General features: G+C 46.6%; 1 protein-coding gene across 6 annotated transcripts in view; it reads left to right on the top strand.

The window, feature by feature from the left end:
* Window positions 1-19,292, top strand: part of Auts2 (activator of transcription and developmental regulator AUTS2) — a 1,106,086-nt gene that overhangs the window by 995,556 nt on the left and 91,238 nt on the right. The gene's annotated exons all lie outside the window — the stretch shown is intronic.

The raw sequence follows: 19,292 nt of genomic DNA, 5'->3' as shown, positions 1-19,292 counted from the left end.
CCAGGCAGGCATGGTGCAGGAGGAGCTGAGAGTTCTACATCTTCATCTGAAGGCCTCTAGGAGAAGACTGACCTCCAGTCAGCTAGGCTGAGGTTCTTAAAGCCTATGCCTACAGTGCCATGCCTGCTCCAACAAGGCCTCACCAGCCCAGAACATAGTTTCTAAAATCAGGATGGTAACCTTCTGATAGTAACCTTGCTAGAGCATATGTGAATGAATATATAATCCAGCTGACATTACAAGGGAAGATTAAAGATTTGAAATTGGGGTACATCACTCTAGAGTATGTGCTCTCTCCACTGGACCCCATAACTGGGCATTTCAGATGCTTGTCCCAAAGGCCCTGGACCAGGCAGTTTGCCAACCCCTCTGAAAGAGAGAAGGGGAGTCTTCAAGAAGAAATATTCATGCATCACTTAAAGTAGGTGTCCTAGCCTCTGGACTCGTCTTCATAGTCACAAGCATTCATTTCTTTCTCTCCCTCTCTTTCACTCTTGCTAGGGATGGTGACTGACAGATTAATATATGTCTAACTACATGTCTCAGAAATCAAAGGGAAGGTGCTGTCAGAATCACTTGTCAGAACATGAGATTAGGCACTTGTCGTTCGCAGAGGATTGCGGGTCTTTCAGAGATAAGGTTTCATTTAATGAGGGAAAAAAGCCTCCTTTCAAAAAAAAAAAAAAAAGAAAGAAGAAGGGGAAAAGGAAGAGAAAGAGGGAGCAAGGGACAGGAAAGGGATGAGGATTCTCTCTGGCAGTGTCAGCCAACTGCTTTCTCAGCAGACCTCCATCCCAGAGCACCTGGCAGCCACTGATAATGGCCGCCTGTCCTCCCCTACCTTCTCTGCATAGAGCCACTTCAAAAACAGCTATCTTTGCCTCTGTTTGGAAGCCAGAGAGTGTTCTCCTGTGGGAAGAGGGAACTAGGCTTGTACTCTGGATTTCAAAGCAGGCTCAAGAAAGCTCAAGTAAACCATATAGTGGCACTTGTTGGTGCACAGGAAGTGACACCCCTCCATAGGTTTCAGTGGTAGTCCAGGGACCAAACTCAGGTAGTCAGGAGGGATGGGGAGCACCTTAACCTGCAGAGCCAGCCCTCCCCCTCCCCCACTCCCCACACACCTTCTCTAAGACTAGATTGCTTATTGACCTGGAGCACACCTCCTTGCCTGGGCTGACGGGCCAGCAAGCACAGGAATCTTCTCGTCTCCACCTCCCTGGTACTAGAATTACAAATCTGCACCTCCACACCCAGCTTTTTATGTGGGTTCTAGAATCAAACTCAGGTCCTCATGCCTGCATGGCAAGCACTTTACTGGCTCACATTATTATTTTTTTTTAATGTCATTTAATGTAATTGAGCATCCAGTGTTGTGCTTCTCTTATTGCACCTCAATTGTGATCTATGCAATAGAAATACCTCAAATTAACCTCTCCCGCTCCTAGTCGTGGATATCACCTCTGAAAAGACCAGCATTATTATAGAGAATGCTTAAGGACAGAACAGAAGGGTATTGCGTAGCAAATGTCTACTCCAGTTTTTTACTCCAGACTTGGTACTAGGGAGGACCAATCCCTTCAGGATGGGCATGTAGCTCAATTGGCAAGGTGTTTGCCTACCATATATGCAGGCATAGGTTCAATTCCCAGCACTGTATAAAACAGGAGTGCTGGCTTATGCCAGCCACCCCAGTACTTCTGAGGTGCTGGCAGGAAGAACAGGAATTCAAAGTCATCCTCAGCTACATAGTGAGTTGTGGTCCAGCCTGGGCTATGTGAGAGCCTGTGCCAACAAAATATTTCAAAGCTATTGTAACAGAGAGTCAACAGGATATATAGAGGAAAGGAAACTGAAGCTAGGAACTTTCCGGGCTGACAAATGGGGATGAGCCAGGAGAGAAGAGAAGAGATAGGATTTGAGCCATGTGGTACTACTTAAGGCTCTGTTCAGCAGGCCCACGAGGCTAATTTAAAACCAAAGCTTTTCCCTGGATCCCTCTCTTGTCCCTGTGACCCAGACTTTCCATTACCAAATTCTAAGGATTTCAATCCTGATATCGTAGGCCAGCATCTGGAAGCTGCTTCAACAGTTGATCATCTGTGCTACTGAGGCCAAGCAGAGCTGCACAACAGGGTCTTTGCACGCCAGATTTTCAAATCATAATAAGGTAATAGTAGATCCTAGGAAGAAAGAAGAAAGACTCTCTTCCCTTCGAGCCCAGCTCAGGCTGTTTGCCATTTGATTTCATTGTTAAGATGTCAGATGGGGCTCAATCGCTTCTGAGTAGCGCTTGTACCTTCTCTTAGGTAGGAGTGTGTTGGTCACGGGCATGGCAGTAGCAGAAGCTGGATGGAGAGATGACTGCAGTTAAGAGCAGTTGTTAGTCTTTTAGAGACTTTGGTTCCTACATAGGTCAGCTCACAAGTCCTGAACTCTAGTTCCAGAGGATCCAACACCTCTTCTGGCCTCTCGGCAGGCACTGTGTGCATGTCTGTCTATCTGTCTCTCTCTCTGTCTCTCTTTCTCTCTCTTTCTTTCCCCCTCCTTCCCTCCCTCCTTCCCCCTCTCTCTCCCTCTCCCCTTCCCCCTCCCTCCCTCCTCTCTCTCTCTCTCTCTCTCTCTCTCTCTCTCTCTTTCTCTCTCTCTCTCTCTATCTCTCTATCTCTCATATCTCTCTCATATTCTCTCTCTCTCTCTCTCTCTCTCTCTCTCTCTCTCTCTCTCCCTTTCCCTCTTCTCCCTCTTGTTCTCTCAATCGCCCCCCTCTCTCTTAAAAACAAAACAAATCTTTACAATAAACAAAAAAAGTTTAAAATCTCACCATAGCACATGTATAGGGTGGTATTAGTGCAGGACTTTAATCCCAGCATTCAGGAGGCAGAGTCGGGTGGATCCCTGTGATTTCACAGCTAGCCTGGCCTACAGAGGGAGTTCCACGACAGCCAAGGCTCCACAGAGGAACCCTATCTTGAAATTCACCCCCCAGCCCACCCCCACTTTCTAAGTGTTTGTGTGTGTGTGTGTGTGTGTACTTGTTTCTGAAGTACATACCTCTCTGTTGGTTTTCAGATTACAGAGAATTTGGTGACACCTTCACCCTTGTGGTTTTTGTTTTAAAACACAAAGCTGACAAATGTCTTTAACAGGGCCCCTGGTACTGTGTGCAGTACAGCTGCAGGGGCTGTTGATCCCTTGACTGCTATGATAAAGAAGTGCAGTTGTACTCACCAGTTGGAAGGCTTGGACATAAGCCACCTTATGCTTCTAACACCTCCGTGGTTTACCAGGAAACTCCAAGAGAGTGGTCCAGAGCGTAGGAGACAGGAAAGGTCAGTCTAGTAGGATGCCCCGTGTAAATACCAGGAATATGCAAAGAGGGAAATGTGATTTCCTTCCTCTTCTTGTGTATGTGGTATTTTGTTTGTTTGTTTGGTTTGGTTTGGTTTGGTTTGTTTACATTGTGAGTTTGGTTACTCACTGTGTAGCCCTGGCTGACCTAGAACTCACTATGTAGACCAGACTGGCCTCACACTCACAGAGGTCCACTTCTGTCTGCCTCCCGAGTGCTGGGGTTAGAGTTTGTCCCACCCTCCCAGCCAGATCCTGTCTGTCAAGTGAGTCTTAGATCGGAAGGGGTCCCAAGAAAGCCAGACGTGGCACTGGTGCTTTTCTTTAAGCCCAGCATTTCAGAGGCTGAGACAGGATGATCGGGAGTTGAAGGCCAACATGGTTAGTCAGTCTAAGCTACACAGTCCTTAAAGAAATAGAAATCCTGCCTCAAAAAGAAATAGAAATGAAAAGCCGGAGAAGTGTCTCAGCAAGCATTGCCTGGTAAGTGTGAGCTGAGATTGACCCCTGGGGTCAGAGTCTGCTTAAAGGATCTCCTGTGAGAGAGAGTGGTGCTCTGACCTCCACATAGGTGCCGTGGTACATACACACACACACACACACTCACACACACACACACACACACACACACACACACACACACACACTGTCTCTCTGTTTCTGTCTCTCTCTCTGTCTCTCTGTCTCTCACTTTATCTTTTAGAGTCTCAAGTAGCACAACCTAGCCTGGTCTCTCTCTCTCTCTCTCTCTCTCTCTCTCTCTCTCTCTGTCTCTTTCTCTTTCTCTCTCTCTCTGTCTCTCTTTCTCTGTCTCTCTTTCTCTGTCTCTCTGTCTCTATCTATCTATCTATCTATCTATCTATCTATCTATCTATCTATCTATCTATCTATCTTTTAGAGTCTCAAGTAGCACAGCCTAGCCTGGAACTGACTGTGTAGCCGAGGCTATCTTGATCTCCTGATTCACCTGCCTCTACTTCCCAGGTGCCGGGATAACAGCAGTCCACAGTCATGTTACTTCTGAAACATAGTAGAGTCACCCACTAGTGGGATGAAGCCATGGTAGGCCTAATCCCTGCCTAGGCCAGTTCTGTGCAGGCATCTTGCTGGCCTCACCCTCAGCCAGTCATCTCACAAATGTGTGTTGTCAGCTATAAGTGAGCTCTGGTAACCCAGAAGAAATCCATCACCACCGGTACTAATGAAAAACAACGCAGAGCGAGTGCACTGCCTGGCAGAGATTGTTGCCTGCCACTTGATCTTCGTATAAGACGAACAACATCGTAAATTAAAACAAAAGCTACCAGCTGACAACTGCTTTGTTTTCAAACCAGTCCCCTTCTTCTCCGAGAACACTCGTTGCCAAATAATAAATAGCATTCTTTACCAGCCGCCCCAAGTAAAACCGTGTTCGTTATAGGCAAGTGGCTATTTGAAAGCCTGGCTACAAGTTTCCTGTTTGACTAACACTTGTAATTAAATCCATCAACTCAAAGATTCTTGTGTAAATACCAGATGCTCACTGGTTTTCTTTTTTCTTTCTTTCTTTTTTTTTTTAATTCTAAAGAATGTGAAAAGTTATATAGTAACAGTAGAGACTGAGCATGAAAGGGCACTGCAGCCTTCAAATCCAGTACTCAGGAAGTGACAACACACTGGGTTCAAGGCTAGCCTGGACTAGAGGAGATGCTTCTGAAAGGGAGATGGGAAAGAGTAAGGAGGGGGAGAAGGGAGGGAGGGAAAGGGGAGAGAGAGGGACACACACATAGAGAAATAGAGAGGGACAGAAAGGGGGAGGGAGGGAGAGAGAGGGAGAGAGGGAGGAAGAGTACTAAGAGGCTGTGAACGGAGCTCAGTTGGCTGAGTGCCTGACTAGCATGTACCAAGCCCTGAGTTCCCTCTCCAGCATCATGTAAATTGGATATAGTGGTACACACCTGTGATCCCAACTCCCAAGGATGGAAGCAGGAGGATCAGAAATTCAGGATCATCCTCATCAATATAGGATGTTTGTGGCCACCCCGAAATGTCAACAATGAAAAAGAAATGTTTTGAATTTTATTTTTATTTTTATTTTTTTAACGAAGCCCTAATTCTCCACACTGGCTTCCTTGTGAATTTTTGATAATCTTCCAATTGGGTCCCTCCACCCCATCACACAGCTTAGGCCTCTGCCATCTCTGACCCGAGTGGTCGATGTAAAGTCACCATCAGTGCCTAGTTCAGCAGCAGATGGTCAGGACCTCAGCATAGTGGTCGGGAGAATCCAGCAAGCCTGGGGGAAGCTCCTGACTAGAAGAGAGGGCTGGCCCCTCACTCCCTGCAGGGCTGCAGCCTGATTTTCATGCACTGCTGAGGCGGCTCCTGCCAGCTGTCACTTGAATTTATTCAGTGGATCATATGGGGAGTCAGAGAAGGAGGTTTGGGATCGTGCTGGGTAAATTCACCTTCTCTCCTGAGGGATAGAAAAATCTTCCAGCTTTTACTCTTCAAGGATTGGGGGGGCGGCTATGATCTATATTCTGGAGTTCCTGACCTGTGGGGTCGGGTGGGGGGTGACTTTTTACAATCTTATGTGCGTAGTAGCTCAAGGTCAGGTGACAACTTTCAGGAGTCTGTTCTCTCCTTTCACCATGTGCATTTCTGGGAATCCAACTCTGGCCATCAGCCTTAAGAGTATTATCAGCTGAGCTATCTCTCTGCCTAGGAAAGTTAACTGTTGCTCCTCAAAGTGATGCTTCAGCCCACGGTCCAAACAACCCTCCTTTGTGCCTACAGAAGGTCAATGTACTTGTTAGATCTGTGCTGACCTAAGCAAAAGACTGGGACAGTGACTTGGTAGTTTATTCTTGACATCTGTAATGCAAAGCCTAGAAGAGGGCATTTGGCCTCTGCTCCCAGTGCTGTCCTGGCAGATTCAACCTATGCATCTGGATTTATCTTAAAGCATACAACACCCCTAAAACCAGTCACCAAGATTTCTCTCCGAATGGGGTTTACCTCCAACCCTCTTGGCTGTTAAGCTCTCACTGACTTTAGTGGTAATTCCCCAACTAATCTTGTAGAATGGGTTGCCCTGTGGATATCCCCTCTCCCCCTTTGGAAAAGCCGATATAGCACAGGCTAACTTAGACGGCAAGGGTATCCCTGAGCATCTGATCCCCCTGCCTCTGCTTCTCCAGAGTTGCGATTACAGGTTTGTGTCACCACTCAAGGTGACCAGATGAAAGCAATTATGGTGGAGCTGAAGGAAGGTAGTTCCTGCTTGTTTATTTCCCTCTCTCTCTCTCTCTCTTTCTCTCTCTCTCTCTCTTTTCCTCTCTTTCTCTCTCTTTCCCTCTCTTTCTCTCTCTCGATGTGCACGCACGCGCGCGCGCACACACACACACACACACACACACACACACATGAACACACAAGAAGGCCAGAAGAGTGTGGTCTCTGGAGCTGGAGTTACAGGCAGTTGTAGCCACCCATCATGACTGCTAGAAATTGAACAGGTGTCCTCTGAAAGACCACTAAGTGCTCTTAGCTGTTGAACCATCTCTTCAGCCCTGTGGTTTTTGGTGTTTTGTTGTTGGTGGTGGTAGTGGGTTTTTTTTGTTTTTGTTTTTGTTTTTTTTTTTTGAGACAGGGTCATGAGAGCCTAGATTTGCCAGGAACTCACTGTGTAGGGGAGCATGACCTTGAACGTGTGATCTTCTAGCCTTTGCCTACTAAAGATTGAAATTGCAGGCCCTAGACAACATTCCTTTGTGCATGCAAGGTGTGTGTCCCACCAACTGAGCCACATCCCCAGACTCTCAAGGTTTGTTAGACCCTGCAGGAAAGCATGAAAGGTTGGAGACATGGCCTGTGTACCCTCAGCTACTTTCAGTTTCTATTTGGAAAAAAGAAAAAAAAAATCACAGCAGAGCTGTCAGATGGCAGCTGTACATTTGGTGGCAATGAGAATTCCAGATTTTATGCTAATTTGGTTTCAGGTTCCTTTGAACCCACAGTTTTATGGGGCTGTGCTTCAAACTGCAATCTGTTTCGGATAAAAGAAGGGATTACTGAAGACTTTTTAGTTTTGCAAACACCCCTAGTCTCCAAAAGAAAGGGAGGGGGCAAATTTATTCTTTCATTAATATTGACATGTTACATTTCCTTGACTTTATTACCGGGAAAACTGCCTTATTAAAATGAGGTTTGTTTTTTCTTTCTTTCTTTCTGTTAAGTCCCTGATTTCTGTTGCATCTTTCACAGACCAGAAGGTCTTCTCCCTTGCAGGCAGGTATGGGGCTCTTCCCTGTGTGTTCATCACATTCTCTCTCTCTGTTGGGACTGAGAGTCTGGCTCAGTGCTACCACATCTCCTTCGAATCCCCCAGTGAGGAGCTCAGGATATGGCTTAGTGGCAGAGAACTGGCCTAGAATCCCCCAGCGAGGGTCTGGGGACAAGGATCCCAGTAGTGACACCCAAGGCTTTGTGTGTCTCACCTCTCCTTTCTCAGCTGGCATATACTTGCTACTTCAGTCGCTGATTGTTTGGTAGCAGGATACAAACTTAATAACTTAAAACAATAGTTGTTTATTTGCAATACAATGTTGCAGTTTAGAGCAGGGGTGAAGACAAAGCTCTTCTGTGCTTTACCCAACTTTAGGGGAGACAAATTGAACCAGAAATGGAGAAACTATGCCCAGCTTCTAAGATAACTGGCAAGGGCCTGAGGATACAGACCTGTTCCCAAAGTTCTTGCTATATAAACGTGAAGAATACACATGTGCGTACACATGGGTATACACACACACACAAAGGAGGAAAGAGAGAAGAAAGAAAAAAGAGAGAAAGAAAGAAAGGAAGAGTGTACACACACACAAAGGAGGAAAGAGAGAAGAAAGAAAGGAAGAGAGAAAGAAAGGGAGTGTCCTTGAGAGCAGTAGCAGAACTTTGTACCACCAACATCTGCCAATGGTAGTTACACAGGGCCAAAGAGGAGGGTGGCAGGCCCCCAGAGCCACACGCACCTCTAATCAACACAAATGTAGTCATCACTTGACCATTTGCAAAGGATACATTTCTGGGGCAGGAGAGATAGCTCAGTGGGTAAAGACACTTGCTACCAAGCCTGCTTGCCTGACTTCAATCCCCAGGACTCACAGTGTGGAAGGAGAAAATCAGCTCTTACAAGTTGCCCTTACTACCACCACTCCCATCTCTCACCCCACCCCTCTCCACTAAATATGATTTAAACTTGTTTTTAAAGACTATGGGTCTAACCCATAAAGCCAGAGATGGGAGATGCATGGAAGAATGTTCAAGGGTATCCCACTACATCCTGATACCACAGAAGAGTATAAAAGCTAAAGCCAGAACAGAGTGAGAAGCCAGAAACAAAAAGGCTTTTAGGAATCTGTATTAAGGAAATTTTGTAACCTTTTAACTCCCCTCCCAGCCCCTTCTCACCTTCTCCCCACCCACCTCCTTTTTCTCTAGAAACACCCAAACAGTGGACACAAATACACTGTTCTTGCCTAACTAGGACTTGCAAGTGTTCAGTCCTGAAACCTCAGACAAAAGCTTCATTTACTCAAACTGAGTGAAGAGTAGAGTTCCAAGGACCCTAGGGATTATTAATACTTGTAGGTAACTCATTTCCAAGGGGAGCTACTGAAGCTTTTGAGTGGAGGTGGTGGGGAAGATGAACCAGTGTTCAGTCAGCCGCCATTTCTCAGATGTCAGTCATCCTTCAAGCTGTAAAACCCGGGTAGGGGAATGTTCTCTCTTGTTGTCTGTGACTGTGATAAAATACTCTGACCAAAAGCAACTTCCAGGAGGAAAGGGTTTGTCTTAGCTTGCCCTTCCAGGTCATGATCAATCATTGAGGGAAGTCCAGGTTGTAATTCAGGGCAGAAACCACGGAGGCCTGCCGCTTTCTGGCTTGCTTGCTTTTAGACTGACTCCAGAGATTAGGCTTAGTTAGCTCTCTTATCCAATCCAGGGCCACCTGCATCCCTCAGGACTGTACCTGTTGACATCAGTTAATAATCAAGACAATCCACAGACACACCCCTAGACCACTCTCACCTAGGCAGCTCCTCATTGAAGGCTTTCCCCTCAGATGACCATAGACCACTGTGTCAAGCTGACAATGAAGACTAACGAGGTAGAGAAGCCTCAGATACCCTCAGTGTGCTCATATGGCTAAGACGTGTTTACCATAACCTCTCAGATCTGGACGCTTCTTTAGGTTATACACGTCAAAATTAATTTTGAGGTAGGTGTTGTGCACACCTGTAATCCCAGAACTCAGGAGAGAGAAGCAGGAGGCTCTTGAGTGAAGACCAGCCTGCACAGTGAAACGCCGTCTCAAAAAAAGAACCTTGTAATCCCAGCATTCAGAAGGCAGGAGGGGCAGGAGGATCAGGGGCTGAAGGACATTCTGGCTAATATAGACAGTTTAAGACTACATTTTCTTCACGATTTGCTTTATTTTTTCATGTGTGCATTTGAAGGTCTGCGTGTGGGTCTGTGCATATAAGTGCAGGTACCTGTAGAGATCAGAAGAGGGTGTACCATCCCATGGAGCTGGAGTTACAGGAGTTACTCTTGTCCTCTCTAAGAGCAGAAGTTTCTCTTAAGTGCTGAGCCATCTCTCATATCTGTACTTCTATCTCTGCTATGAGCCCCAGAGTTTATTTTTTTGACTTCTGGGTTTGGGACTAAGAAATGGAGGTTGACTCCCCAGGAGTATGATAGAGTAGGAATGAATACAGAAAATAAATACTTATACTTCCTGTATCACTTTTCTTATATGGAACTTTAGGAGGATATCCCAGTTTATATGTGTCTCCTTCAACAGTGATGTAAGTGTTAATTAACATCATGGTAAACACTTTCGAGAAACACACTATTACATGCATGTATGAATGTCAATGTCTTTAGTCGAGGCTCAGTCTTGGGACCAGTAGACAACAGCATCATGGGTAGTGTATTGCCTGTCCTACCTTCTTTTCTTGCCTGCAGTCCCCCAGCGAGAGGTTGGGCCCACGGCGTTGTGGCAGAGTGCTGGCCTGATATGTATACACAGACCCAGGGTTTCATCCCTGGCAACGCATAAAATGAAAAGGAATCAGATGAGGTACCTGTCGACAGCTGGGTGACATGAGTATCAATGGAATTTATTTCCAGTTTCACTGCCTTTCTTCTGTGGTGTCAGCCTCTGAATGTTAATATTTTAATGTAGATTTGGTGGCTAAGTAAGATATATTTTACATCCTTTCTTATACCTTCCCCCCCTTAGTAGTTTATAGTCAACTCCGAAGTTTGAAAGTAAAATTCTTTTCCTTGACTTCCACACTTGGAAAATATTTATTCCCCCCCTGCATCTCAATAGTATGCACCATAAACTAACACCGTTCTGTTTATTTACTTCCCTCTTGTTACAGCCGTGATCGATGGTAGGGACAGAGGCATACAGTGGTGGAGGGGGTTTGCTTTACAGCAACAGGAATAAGAGCCACGCAGCCTCCCTTCTGCCTGACAAGTAATGATGCTTCCATTTCAAAATCCACCCCTTCAGAAGGGATGGAGGCTGTGGAGGCAGAAGGACTTGGGGACCAGCTGAAGCTGACAACAGGAAGGCCTACTAATCTGGGGTTTTAAAGGTATTGGCCTACAAACAAAGTCCCCAGGACCCAGGAAGAGTGGCTGTCTCCTGGGCTGAAGAAAGTGAAAGGAAGAAAGTGACAGGGACAAAGGGTAGATTGTGGCAAGAGGGGTTCGCATCTCCTTTCTGGCAGCCAGTACCTTCTTTGCTACTATTTCACACACTGGGGCTCTTGTGTGACCATTGTAAAAAGCAGGTCCTAGCTGGGCAGTAGTGGCACACGCCTTTAATCCCAGCACTGGGGAGGCAGAGGCAGGCGGATCTGAGTTTGAGGCCAGCCTGGTCTATTGAGTGAGTTTCAGAACTGTAAGGGATATACAGAGAAACCCTGCCTCAAAAACAAAACAAAACAAAAAACAAACAAACAAAAACAACAAAGCAAGTTTTGGGCTTGGGATTTGCCTCAGTTGATACAGTGCTTGCCACCATTCGTGGATCACCAGTGCTGCATAAACCAGGTCTAGGAGCAAGCCTGTAATCCCAGCTCTTGAGAAGTAGTGGGAGATGGGCTCATTTTAAGGGTATCTTCAGCTACATAGCAAGTTCAAGACCAACCTGGGATACATAAGCCTCTCCCACAAATAAAAAAGATTAAGCCAGACTAAGTGGCATCTACCCAAGGCTAGTTGGAGAAGGAACTTCCACAGTTTATTACTTCCCTTCAGTATTCTCTTCAAACTGCTTAAGTGATTTAAAATTAAAGGCTTGAATAGATTTTTGTAAAGGCTTCCTCTTCCTTTAACTGTATCAGGAACCTCCCAGCATTTCTCTGTTGGGGCCGTGCTTCAAGCTCTTTATGTTTCCAAGGCTAAATACAAATGGATGAATGGAATCTTCTCAATGCAAAACATTCACCCCAAGGCAGGAATTTTAAAGAAATATTTTGTATACATATGGCCAAGTTAAGTCTGGTAACTTGTGATACACACTGAATACCATCTCGAATTTCAAATTGTCAGTCATTTAAGTCTTTAAAGTGGTGGTTCTCAACCTTCCTCATGCTGCGACCCTTTAATACAGTTCCTCGTGTTGTGGTGATTCCCAGCCATAACATTATTTTCATTGCCATTTCATAACTGTAATTTTGCTACTGTTAAGAATCATAATGTAAATATCTGTGTTTTCCCGTGGTTTTTGGCAGTCCTGGGAAAGGGTCCTTCCACCCACACGGGTGTCAACAACCCACAGGCTGAATCCTCTAAATGGATTCAGAATTACTGTTTGTTTTGGTTTGCTTTTGTTGTTTTGACAAAGGGTCTCATTGTATAGTCCAGGCTGGCCTCAAAATCATAATCCTTCTGCCTCAGCTTTCTGAGTTCAAACAAATTATTTGACTTTAGCCATATAGTGAGGAAAATGGCTTTTCCTTTTGCTTGGAAAATTTGACTAAAATACTTGACCGAAATCTTGAAATTTTTAAAAAACCTTTTGACAGGTTCACATATATATTTGTCATGTTAATCTCCACTACCCTCTCTCATCTCCCTTCCAATCCTACTGAACCCTTTCTTCATGGCAAGTCCCCCTGCTTTTTATGTCAAGTAGCTAGCCTGTGCTACTTTACACTTTAAAAAATAAAATGTATATGTGTGTTCCTCTGAGTTTAAATATGGCTGCCTGCAAAATCATAATGCAGTTATTTACTGGAACATTGGTACCTAACCAAAGGCCACCCCACTGAAATGAATGACCCCCACCCCCCAACAGTGGTTATATTTCATAAACTCTCCTGAAATAATTAATGTAACAGTAGAAAGACATTGGAGTCCATGCCTGATCGTGTTTGTTTAGTTGATTAGGTCTTATGTAGTCCAGGCTGGCCCGGAACTCCTTATCCTCCAGTCTCAGCTTGAGTCCAGGGCTTGTTCATTGATGGTTAGTGGGATAGCTGCTCTCTAAGACTTGCTGTCTTTAGAACTAGCTCAGAGTCTGAAAGTGATGCTAAGAAGCCAAAAATATTCCGTGTATTAAGCTATTGGAATATAGAAGACATGATGGCTTCCAGCCTTGGACCGGAAATCTTCTGGAATTGGGCCTGATGTAGTGGTACGCGTCCATAATCCCACCACTGGGAAGAAAGGAGGCAGTGAGTTGGCCAGCTGGAGTAGAGACCTGCCTGGGCTACATAGTGAGATACTGTCTCAATAAAACAAAACAAAATGAAGTGTCCAATTAGGAAGACTGGGGCGTGGCTGAATTTCAAAGCTGTACAAGATCTGGAGATCAAGGTCACCACTCATGGCTACATAGAGATTCCAGGCCTGCTGGAGCTACAGGCTGCTTTCCTCAAAGTGGATACTTAAACCAATCCATTTTCCCCAAACATCATTTTGCTGTATTTTCCAGAAGGGTAAAGCTTGAAAGAGAACTTTGATTTCCAAAATTAGTTTTATTAAAGGGATTATAATATGTTGCTATGCACCAAGCACCTACCCCATTTCTTCTTTGAAAAATTTTAAAATTTTATTACAGTTATTTATTGTATATATACTTATGGAGGTCAGAGGACAACTTACAAAAGTCAGTTCTCTTTTTACACTATGTGGGTCCCAGGTATGAAATTCTGGTTGTCAGGCTTGGTGGCAAATGCCTTTACAATGCTGAGCCATTTTGCTGGCACCCTGGAAAAAGTTTATATGACTATGTGTATATATATATATGTATATATATATATTTATTTTTAAATTTATATTAAGAGTCCCATGACATCAGTGGTGGTGAAGTAACTTCAAAGAGATGAAACAGGTACTTATTATTGGTAATTTATTGATCCATTTCATTAAGACAGGGTTTCACCATGTGCCCTAGACCATTCTGAAATTCACTATCTTTTTTCCAAGTACTGGGATTACAGAATTTCAGTGTTGAAGGTGGCGAGATGGCTCAGTAGTTAAAGAGTGTTTGTTCTTGTCAAGGGCTGGGGTTTGGTTCCTAGCACCCAAATCAGGTCACTCACAGCTCCCGGGCATCTGTCCTACAGAGCACAGGAACACAGGTAACACACACACTCAGAGGGATGGGGAGGGAGGGAGGGAGAATCTTATACTTAATTAAAAAGGAAAGAGGAGCTGTGTGTTCTGGTAGAAGGTCAGTGGCTCAAATGACTGAAGGCTGCATTAATGATTTCACCCATCCATCCATCCATCCATCCATCTATCTCTGCCCCAATGCGCTTAACTGAGCTGGCTCCAGGGGACATCCTCGTGATAGGTGATATAGTTACCATCCATGGAATGAAGCTTTGATTTTGCTTTTCCTGCATGCATTTTGCTGCATGGAAGGGGAAGCCTCAGTCACCATTTGGCGGGAATGAATGTGTGCACAAGTTGGATAGTTTGAGGAATTGTACAGAGGAAAGGCAGTCGACCAGTTTGTGAAACCTACCGATTCGTGGGATGGGGATTAGATCAAAATCTTTTTTTCTTCTAGACTCCGATCCCAACTTCCCTTCCATGTCAGACAATACAAAGATTATTTTGTATTGTACACCTACTGTGTACCCAATATCTGGACCTCCATTTCCCTCTCAGAACCAGCTCTCTGCACTTGAGACTGGCCTAGAGGTAATTCAGCCCCAGGCTGCGGGCCTAGTAGCCTCTCCTTGGTTTAGCGCAAATCTCCGAAGCTGTAGCTGCAAAAGGGACCTGAACGTCACGGTTCCTGCCCCAGGGGTAAAGGCGTCACGGGGACCAGGGGCCGGTCTGCTACCGGAGGTGGGATGTAGTGGGAGCCACAGCTGTCAGTGTCGCACCCAGGGACTGCGCCCCCGCGGGGCCAACCGGGCGCCAGGGCGGAGAGGAGGGGCGGCGAGGGGCGGGGCGCGTGGGGCGGGACGGAGGAGGGGCGGTGGCACCGGCTGGCGGCTCCGGCTGGGCGCGCCGAGAAGTCCCGCTCCGAGAGCCGCGAGCGCCAGGAGTAAGCGCGCTCGGTACAATCCGGGGAGCGAAGTCCAGAGCGCGAGAGCAAGGGTGGGAGAAAGGGGTGTCTCCGCGTCACCACCAGGGACCCCCTTCCCTGCCTCAATCCAGCCCCGGGTAGCCGGTGGCGCTGGCGGCGGGCGGCCGATGGAGTTCACTTGAGCCAGGAACAGGCGGGAGAGGCAGGCCGGAGCGGAGCTAGTCCCGCGCGCCCCGTAGCAGCTTCAACCTCAGCTTTCCGCACCGCAGGCGGGCAACACCCGCGGCTGATCGCGACTCCCGGAGCGTGTCGGTGCCACGCCGCAGCGGGCCCAGGACCCATCAGATCCGCCCGCGGCGGTGCCGTACAGGCGGCACCCGCTGTTGGGGAGCCCGAGGCGGCCGCCGGGGAGCTGCTTTCGCCTGTGCCGCCGTACGCCCTCCTCCTCCTCCTCCCTCTCCCTCCTCCCTCCCTCCGCACATGGTCTCCTTTGTCCTGTCGCCGCCGCAGCCGCCTCGTTCTTAGCTCCGCGCGCCGCGGCAGCGGCTCCCGGGCCGCTGCTCTTCAGCCCTGCCAGGTCCCCAGGGCGCACCAAGTTGAGCCCCTGATTTAAGCCAGCCGGTTCCCCGCGCGCCCCGAAGGAGCAAGCAGGAGAGCGCGCGGGCCGGGCCCCCTCCCCATCTCCCCGCCACCCGCCCGGGACTTGGCTGCGTTGGATGTGCGCGCGCGGCGCTGACTCCCGGCTGCCGTGGAGGAGCCGGGTCTTGTTGCTGCTGGCTCTGCTGCCGTTGCGGCTCCGGTTCGGATTTGGTTCGCGTGCCTCGGCTTTGAGACTTTGGAGAGGAATTAGCAAAACACACAGACTTGCGGACCTAGCCGGGCCGGCTGGAGTTGGGCGTTTTCTCTGCCTTGGGTTTTGGTTGCTCTCTCCCGGTGGTGTGTGGTGATCCACCCGGAGGGAACCTGACGGAGGACTCAAACCATGAACTTGGGGTTGACAAGACCGCCGAACCCCTGGCGACCAGGTAACGTCCTCCCCACCGTTGGGGGATGGGGTGGGGTGGCTGACTCGTCCGCCGTCCGCGGTTACGGGGGAGGAGGCAGGGGTCGAGGGGTCTTTTGTTGCGGCCGCAGCCGGGCCAGGGTGGTAAGGGAGGCGGGCTGCTGGAGTCTGGCGGGCCCGGCCTTCTTCCCCCACCCCTCCCCCGCTCCCCTTTGTACTTTCCTAGCTCCCTGAGCTGGCTGGGCTCGGCCGGTGAGCCCTGAGCGCCTGCCGGGGGAGGCCCTAGCCAACAGAGGGGATCCCACCTCTGGGAGTGGACCCATAGCCCCCAAGGGAGATCCACTAGACTCCTAGGTTGGGAATGCCTGCACCCGCTTGGGCTAGCAAGGGTTCCCTGGAGCGGCGCTGCCTGCTGACGGGTCACTGTCCTTGGGCTGAGCTCCGGGTCCCCGCCCTCCGGCTTGTGCGCACGCGGAGCCCGGGGAAGCAAGGGAGAGCCAGCTGGTGCAGGAACTCACCCGCGCTTAAGTTTCTAAGAGAATTGTCTCTGCACCCTCTTCCTGCGGGTGCCGTTTTAGAGAGCAACCTCAGCGAATTGAGTTTTAAGGGGATCCCGGCACAGCTCCAGACGTCTGGGACCCACCCGTGTGCACGGAAAATTTTTATTTCTTTATTTCTTTATTTTTATTCGTTTTATTCATTAGCCAATCTGCTCGACCTAACTTTTCTTTTCACGCCAGCTACGGCTTCTAGACCATAAAAAGTATTGATACAAAAGGCAAATAGTACCCACCCTGCCGTAAAATGCCCCAAAGAGCATGTTTGTCTGGGAATTTTAGATTGTGCCTCTACGTGTATAAAACTCATCAAAGCCAATCGACGTGAGGAAACGAAATGGCAACTGATATTAAATTCTGTGAGGCAAAAGGTACCGGTTGCTGGAGAGAAGCGGGAAGGCACCAATGCGTCTGCCACTAGATCCACCGCACCTGCAGTTCTCGTTGCTAATTTAAAAAGAAAAAAAAATTAGGGAAATGATCCAAGTTATAGAGAGAAATGCACTTTTTTTTTTCTTCTAAAAGTAACGAAATGACAATCTCCCCACGATTAAGGAGCCCAGTGATATGTATAAACGATTTAAAAAAATACATATGTATGTGAAGGATATATGAGGAGGTCAGAGGGAAACTTGCAGGGATCAGATGTCGCCTTCCATCTTCAAGTGAGTACAGAGGATGGAACTGAGGTCTTCCTGCTTGGCAACAACCCTATTTACCTGCTGAGCCATCACGCCCACCCAGTACGACTGGTTTTTAAAAGTGTTGCTTGAAGGAAAGTTACTTGAGGACTGTCGAAGCAGCAACATGGAATTTGCACCTATCAAGACTTTGCCTGGGAGACTCACTTGAAGAATTTGGATGAAGGTGGTCCACGAGGCCAGATGGAAGAATGAGGAACCTTTTTTTTTTTTTTTTTTGCCTTAAAACCAAGCCACGGAGACACATGTACCTTCTATGTTTTTGCCTTCCCAAATGAGGCCTTTGTGAGACACCCCCTTACTATAACCAAGGCACGGGAGACAATTCAACACTTTGTGACTGATGTCAGTAAATTGAAGGGCTCAAAAAGCTTCCATTAGAAGGTATTGCTCCAAGCGTCTTGAATCTCTGTCAGACATATTTCCTTGACAACCGTTGGTCATAGAATCATCAGGTCCTCAGGGTCACTTCGTTATCTCCTTGAGAGCATACTCAGAGCCTAGTGGTGCTCACAAAGGTGACAGAATCACAGGGGCTGCCGCCTACAGCCTAATCCAGTCCTGGCTCCCATAGCTAAAGCAATGGAAAACACAACTCTAACCAGTTGCTTCTCCTCTGTTCTTGCCATTTTGGAAGAGAAGTAATTTTTTTTTTAAACCTATTTTTTTAGGCTCATTAGATTCACTGTAATAGAAAATCCCAACATTTTCAACAGTTCTTTTAGTTCTGTAAAATAATAGAAGAGACAGTGTATTGCTCTCATGTGCATGTGTGTAGTTTTTTTCTTTCAAAAAATATTAACTCCATTTTCGTTTTGAAGCCGTGGCTTGCTAATGACCATTCTAAGAGCATTTCATTCCATTTTAAGAACTATGAAAACTTCAAATTGCCAAGTTTTAGACTGCAAGATTACAAGCCTAGAATCTCATTATTATTTGGGAATAGTAACACCTCTGGTGTTACTGAAATGTTGTGTGCTTTTTCAGATTCACGAGTCTCCGTGTGTGCAGTGCAGATCAGAGAGGCATTGTAACTTAATATTCTTGAATTGTTTAATGCTGAACACCCTCCACAGGACTTTTTTTTTTGTGACTCGTTTTTATGAAATGCTACTATAAGAATATAATTTCATTTAGCATTACTTATGATGTCAGAAAAAACTCTGTGTGTATTTTATTATCCCTACAAAAGCGGGGGGGGGGGGGGGGTATCTCTGTAGGATTTTTCACAAGTGAATGCAATTGAATACTTATTTTGTATATTTTTGCCCTTGATCCTATTAATCCTCTGAACGACCCTATAGAAGGAAGATTAGAATAAAATAAATGAAAGCCAGCCATAATAAAAATAGGCTAGGTCTTTTTATATCCCTGGCCTTGTGAACTGGAACATTCCTCAGTTACACGCAGAAATATTTCATCTCCATCAATGTAGTATTGAAAGCCTGCATAGAATATCTTCTTTGTCCCCCCAAGCCAGCCCAAGTTCCCTTACTCCTATTCCCCACATTTCTTTCTCCCATATTTATTGAACATTCTGTGCCTTGCTTTGTCAAATGTATGCATCGTGGTATAAAACATGAAAAATAAGAGTTTTCTCAGAAGGGTCACAGGTCAAACATAGGCCGCGTGTCGGCTGACCATTGACGCATCCAAGAGGCGTCTTCAAATGAGAATAGTGAGCTTTCTTAATTTTACCTGTTTTCTGAGTCCTAGAAAGAAGCAGTAAATCTTCAATATTACCGTCTCTCTCACAAAACCGGCTCACCGTTTATTCCCTAGAAAGATTAGTATATAATTTAAACTGACTTTATAGTCTTGCTGTTAAAAGAGGCGTATTGCCTTCCCTCACACCAGTATACTAACTAACTGACATGATCCCTGAAAAGCATGAGAGGAGGTAACATTGGTGGCAGAGTGGCCAGGTTTTAAGTAGGGTCAGCTCTCATCTAAAACACTGAGTTTGGCCCTGGTTACTGTGACAAACACTGAACCTCAGGATCATCAAATACATCTTTAAAATCAAATTAATTCCTGGATATCCTGGTTGACACTTTGGTGAGGAAAAGCTTAATGTCCAAACATACACATTTCTGATTTGTGGAAGAAAATTGGAAAACAAAATCCGGTGG

The sequence above is a fragment of the Mastomys coucha genome, unplaced genomic scaffold, assembly GCF_008632895.1.
Source record: "Mastomys coucha isolate ucsf_1 unplaced genomic scaffold, UCSF_Mcou_1 pScaffold22, whole genome shotgun sequence".
NCBI lineage: Eukaryota > Metazoa > Chordata > Mammalia > Rodentia > Muridae > Mastomys > Mastomys coucha.
This window is presented reverse-complemented; position numbering and strand designations above follow the sequence as displayed.